We start from the raw sequence: 6,956 nt of genomic DNA, 5'->3' as shown, positions 1-6,956 counted from the left end.
CCCCAAGGTACCTACCTCAAGGAAAGACAAGGGTAAAGCTCTTTTCACAAAGTCTGATACTGAGTCATCAAGTTCTGGAAGTGATGATGACTCAGAATCTGAAAGCTTGCCTGAGACTGATGTTGATGAGGAGATGATGAAGCTGTGTGCTCTTATGGTAAAAGGGATCACAAAGATTGCATACAGGAAGTTCAGGAAGGGAAAGAAGTTTTCCAGGAAAGGCACAAGTTCTGATAAGAAGAATTTCAGAAGATCTGAGGGCAGAGGAGGAAAGTCTGATAGAGGAGATTATACCAATGTCAAATGCTATAACTATGGTGAGAAAGGCCACATATCTCCTGATTGCAAGAAAGTGAAGGGTGACAAAGGCAAGGCTCTTGTCACAAAGAAGAAAAGCTGGACATACATCTCAGACTCTGAAAGTGAGGAGAATTATGCTTTGATGGCAAATGCTGATAAAGCAAGTGCTGAAAGCAGTTCTGAAGCTGCTGAATCAAAGGTACCTCAGACTACTTATTCTTTTCATACTGATGATATTAATGAGTTGAGAAGATATCTTAAAACCATGTTTGTTAGTTATAGAGATCAAACTTTAACATGTGAAAGATTAACTTCTGAAAATCTTGCTTTTAAGAAAAGAAATGATTTCTTAGAAAAAGAGTTAGTTATGTTCCATCAAACTCAGAAAGATAGAGATGATGCTTTTTATGTTAGGGATGAAGTACTAAAAATGAATGAATCTCTAAAAACTGAGTTAGAAAAGGAAAAAGAGGTTATCAGGACTTGGACTAACTCTGGCAGAACAACTCAAAATTTGCTAAGTAGTGAAAACTGGAAAGAGGGCTTAGGTTATGGAGAGGATAAGAATGATAAAGGAACTGTAGAAATTAAGCCTGTTGTTGTTAAGCAAAAGCCAAAGTTAAAACCTGTTAAGTTTGTAGCTGTAAATTCTGATAATGAGAAATCAGAAGTTAAAAAGGGATTAATTATGACAAACTAAAACAGGAAAAGACAGCTGAAAAGCAATGAGAAATCAGAAGTTAAAAAGCAATGATTATAAACCTGTTCCTAAAGCTCCTAGGAAAACGTGTCATAACTGTGGAAGTTCTAACCATCTGGCTTCTTTTTGCAGGAAAAATAAGAACATAAACTCCTTACCTTCAAAGTCAAGAGTTAAGAGTCAGTTTGTTAGATATAAGCCACAAAATCCTTGTTTTCATTGTGGTAGTTTATGGCATTCCATTTATACTTGTAAGGAATATCATAGTTTGTACTATGATTATTATCATATAAAACCTTCTTTAAAGAAAGTTTCCATTGTTCCTTCTAGTGTAAATTCTGATTCAAAGTCTGATAGTGTAAATTCTGATAAGAAAAATGTTAACATAAACTCTGATGCTAAATCCTCTGCAAATGTTAACAAACTTGATAAGGCCAAAGGATCCAAGCAAGTCTGGGTCCTTAAAACTAATCATTAATGGTCTTTGTGATTGCAGGGCAACAGGAAAAACATCCTGGTTCTGGACAGTGGATGTTCAGGACATATGACTGGAAATAAAGCCCTGCTATCAGACTTTGTGGAGAAAGCTGGCCCAAGTGTTTCTTATGGAGATGGCAATATTGGAAAAACATTGGGATATGGCAATATCAATCTTGGGAATGTCATCATTAAATAAGTAGCTCTGGTCTCAGGACTTAAACACAATCTACTGAGTATAAGTCAAATCTGTGACAGAGGTTATCATGTTGATTTCTTTGAAGAACACTATGAAGTTGTGAGTAAATCAAAAGGCAAAGTTGTTCTGAAAGGATACAGGCGTGGTAACATTTATGAAGCTAAGCTTTCAACAAGTACTGATGGTTCTGCAATCTGTCTGATGAGTAGAGCATCAATTGAAGAAAGCTGGAATTGGAACAAGAAACTCTCTCATTTAAATTTCAACAATGTAAATGAATTAGTCAAGAAAGATCTTGTGAGAGGACTGCCAAAGTTAGTATTTGCTCATGATGGCCTTTGTGATTCTTGTCAGAAGGCTAAACAAAGAAAATCCTCATTCAAGAGCAAGACTGAATCATCAATTCTTGAGCCTTATCACCTACTACATGTTGATCTATTTGGTCCAGTAAATGTCATGTCTATTGCAAAGAAGAAATATGCTATGGTCATAGTGGATGAGTTTACCAGATACACATGGGTGTATTTCTTGCACACAAAAAGTGAAACTGCATCTATCTTGATTGATCATGTCAAACAACTGGATAAATTGGTCAAAGATTCTGTGAAGATAATAAGGAGTGATAATGGCACTGAGTTCAAGAATTTGATAATGGAAGAGTTCTGCAAAAACCATGGAATTAAGCAGAAATTCTCTGCTCCTGGAACTCCACAGCAAAATGGAGTTGTTGAAAGGAAGAATAGAACTCTCATTGAAGTTGCACGTACAATGCTTGAAGAAGCAAAGCTTCCAACCTATTTCTGGGCTGAAGCTGTGCATACTACTTGTTTTACTCAAAATGTAACACTCATTAACAAGCAAAGAAAGACACCATATGAGATGGTGAAGGAAAAGAAGCCAAATCTGAAGTATTTTCATGTATTTGGATGCAAGTGTTTTGTTCTCAAGACTCATCCTGAACAGCTATCCAAATTTGATCTAAAAGCTGATGAAGGAATCTTTGTTGGATATCCACTTTCCACAAAAGCGTTCAGAGTCTATAATTTGAGAACAAGAGTGGTCATGTAATCTATCAATGTCTCTTTTGATGACAAGAAAATTACTGGACTTGAAGATTTTATTGATCATGATCAGCTGAGATTTGAAAATGAAGACTCAAATTCTGATACTGAAAATCCTGACAATTTAAGTCATGATACTGCAAACTCTGATGGATTAAACTCTGATGTTATTGAAACTGTGGTGACTACGCTAAAGGAAGATGCACCTATGCAGGGGGAGCATACTCAAGATCTTACCACATCACAAGAAGCATCATAACATACATCTGGATCTTCAAGTTCTGATTCATCAAGTTCTGATAAGCCAAGTTCTGATAGTACTGAAAATCTAAATTCTGAAGAATCCAACTCAGAGAGCATAGTTTCAGGGGGAGCATCAGAAAATGAAAATGAAGACAGCATGGATCATGGGGGAGCATCCAGTTCTAGAGAAAACCTTCCATCTCCAAGGAAGTGGACTAAATCACATACACCTGATTTGATAATTGGAAATCATGATGCAGGTGTCAGAACTAGAACAGGTACTTCAAATGAATGTCTTTACAATTCTTTTCTTTCTCAGACTGAGCCAAAGAAAGTGGAAGAAGCTCTTCAAGATGCTGATTGGGTGCAAGCAATGCAGGAAGAGTTAAATGAATTTGAAAGAAATAAAGTCTGGACCCTAGTACCAAGACCAAAGAATAGATCTGTTGTTGGTACAAAGTGGGTATTCAGAAACAAAACTGACAGTGATGGCATAATTACAAGGAATAAGGCAAGGTTGGTTGCAAAATAGAAAGGAAAAGCACAAGTGGAAGCTGCCAATTTCTTGGAGGCAGATTGGTTTCTTGGTTTAGCAAGAAACAAAAGTCAATTTCCACATCAACTGCAGAAGCAGAGTATATTGCTGCAGGAAGCTGTTGTGCACAGATTCTTTGGATGAAGAATCAGTTACTGGATTATGGGTTAACATATTTTAAAATCCCTATTTACTGTGATAATCAAAGTGCTATTGCTATGACAGGTAATCCAGTTCAACACTCGATGAAAAAGCATATCAGCATCAGGTACCACTTCATAAGTGAACATGTGGATGAAGGTACGGTGGAATTGCACTTTGTTCCAACAGATCAACAACTAGCAGATATCTTCACAAAACCACTGTGTGAAGCTACTTTTACAAGATTGGTAAATGAACTTGGAATGGTTTCAGGTTCTTTCTCTAAATCTGCTTAGTTTTATTCAGATGCATCAGACTTTATGATCGGTATTTACAGAAATTACTCTCTCTGTGTATTCTGTGCTTAATTGAAAATTTGCTTAAGTACTAACTGTTGTCTGATGTAACTTTCTAAAATCTGAAAATGATATGTCTGTTTATGTAACTATTCGATCCTATGAGGATACCTGTGCTAGATGCTGACCTAATAATCTTCAATATACTAGTGATCCCATGTTAGAAGTAATTATTTATGTGGAAATCCATTGACACAAGCAATTTCTGATATTGAGCCTAGTTGAGTTTACTTTGTCTATCTTATTACTAAGTCACAAACTAGAATATTGCTTCTCATCTGTTAAGTTCTGATGCTAGTAAATCTGTTGAATGTACTAAGTGCTGACAAACCTCTCTTATCAAAAGAAAAAGAAAAGAATCAAGGATTAAAAATCAGGTACTCCTTTGAGATCTAGAGTACAAATGTGGAAGGGACGACCCAAGTGCATTGCTGGTATTAAGTAAATATACATCAGAAAAGCAAAATATTTTCTTGATGACTTTTCACACTCTATGATTACTGGAGAAATACACTGATAATAACATAAATTCTGATAAGCAGTCGTGACTCACTTACACTGAGAAGCCACTGTAAAATAGAATTTAAAAAGATGCACAAAATTAGCACAAAATTGTTGAGGTGGACTCAAGCATGAACTCATTCAATAGTAGGTTTCAGAATAATGACAGGTTTTTAGTAAAGTTTTAGTTATGCCTTATTTCTAAGATGTACTGAAGTGAATCAGACTTTACTCTTTGTCTGATATTTAGCTTAATGCACACACTAAACACTCCATATGAATGATGAAAATTACCGTGGTGATCTATGTTGTTTTAGATGAACAGTTATTGTGTCACATTGCACAAATTCTGAGGACAAGTTCTGATTGCACGTTCTGATGATTAAGTTCTGAAGAATCTATACCAGAATTTGTGTGAAGACTTACTAAGATAGGCATTCATTTTTCAAGTTAAGAATTTATGTTCTGATAACTGTTAAGTTCTGATATAAGTCTAAGTTCTGATATTAAAATCTGATCCTTTACTTGACTTATTTGTAGATAAAATCTAAAAATAGTCTCATTTTAAATCAAAACATGATTGGGTAGAATATTAACAGTCAATATCATTAGGGCCAGTGGTTCACGTACACGTACAGTAATTTTTACTTGTTACTTGTGCGCATTAAACCCTGACTTAAACTTCCAATGACTGTTTTACTTCTTCCAAGTCTGGGGAGACGAGGTAGAATTAATTCTACCTGTCAGTATTAAATTTCTTTGCGTCTCCTGGCATTCTTTTGCCTATAAAATCAACCACTTCACATCAGCCTTCACATCAAATCTTTTATCACAAATTCACCTTCATACTCTTTATATCAAAAAAATACCATGGTCAATTATAATATGTTTTTGAACTATGAAACATTTAACATGAAGCTGAGCTGTGAAGCCTGGCAGCAGGAATGGCACATCACTGCCATTCCTGATGAGATATGGGACTCAGTTCCCCAAGAGGTACTCACCCACCTCCTGTTCTTCTACATGGATTATTATCGCCATCTGGAGCGATTGGAGGTGGAAAGGCTGGAAGCTCTCCGCCAGCAAGAGCGAATCATACGACTCGTTGTTCTGTTTGTCGAGAGTAGGAAGAAGAAATGATTTATTTTCTTCTTCCTATTTTTCTTCATCGTCAGCCTTGCCCTGCTTCTTGAGCTAGGACTAAGGCTGTTGATGTTAGGTTTAGCAGCTTAGGACAATCTTGTAAAAGTTCTGATGTAATTTAAATTTCATGAATGTATTCTCTTAATATATTAATGAAATTTCTTTTTTTTGCAAGTTCTTGTCTCTGAGATGTTCTGAACTGCATTGATAAATCCTGATAAATATTCATGTTCTGATGACCATTACAATTTAAATGTAAATTAAGTTCTGATTTTACGTTATCAGTACTTGAACTCTTGATTTATTTTGGTCATTCTCACTCGATTTTTTTTTCAGAATATTGGTGTTGCAGTGAAAAATAATTGAATAAGTGGGAACAGTTTCAATTTTGAATTAAAATTGATTTACCTTGATTAATGGAATTACTGGGTAAGTGGAACGGTTTTTCCTTGAAAAACTGCAAGTGGATAAGTAATGATTACTGTTTTCCCGTGCCCATTAACTATTCGTTATTACTGCATGTCTGACAGGTGTCCAACGGTAACATTTTTTTTAAAGTATAAGTAAAACGGAGAGAGGATTTTTTTAATCTTTTATTCACTTTTATACTTTATCTCTCTATTTTCTTTTACTCTCTTTCTACTCCTGACGTTGGTTTTTCATACAGACATTTTATCAAACACCTAACAGGCACTCTTAAATCTCGAGTATTTTCATGGCACCTAAGGATTTGATCATTAATGGGGCTAAATTTGTTCCAAATAACTATGCTGCAATTCTTGATAATGCTGAAGCTCCGTCTGAGTTGCATTTTGTGCAAGATCTTCTTGCACACAGTGAAATCGGGTATGCATTGACTCAACCTTCAACCTTTTCAAGCCAACAAGTTCTGACATTTTGGAGGACTGGAAACTTTGATAATGGTGGTCAAAATGGTACTCCTAGTATTGTTTTCGAAGTGGGTGATTCTACATATGGGGTAACTCCTGGTACAATTCGCAAGGCCCTACATCTACCAGAAGGATGTACTTATTCAATCCCGGAGGAATCAGCTCTTAAAGAGTTTATGGCTAGTTTGGGGTATGAGCAGAGTTTGGCAAAGCTTGGGTAGTTAAAACGGGCTCATCTCAGAAAGGAGCTTCTTCTTTGACTGTATCACTAAAGCTTTTGGGAATAAGTGTTCAAACTTTGATGATGTCCCTATCATGAGTCAGCACATCAGGTATGCTATCATTAACCAAACTCATTTTGATTTTGCAAATGTTGTGATAGGTTTTATTGGGGATAGGATGACAGAAGA

Source organism: Apium graveolens, chromosome 8 (assembly GCF_009905375.1).
Source record: "Apium graveolens cultivar Ventura chromosome 8, ASM990537v1, whole genome shotgun sequence".
NCBI classification, from domain to species: domain Eukaryota; kingdom Viridiplantae; phylum Streptophyta; class Magnoliopsida; order Apiales; family Apiaceae; genus Apium; species Apium graveolens.
The sequence above is the reverse complement of the archived record's forward strand: the minus strand, read 5'-3'. Positions refer to the sequence as shown.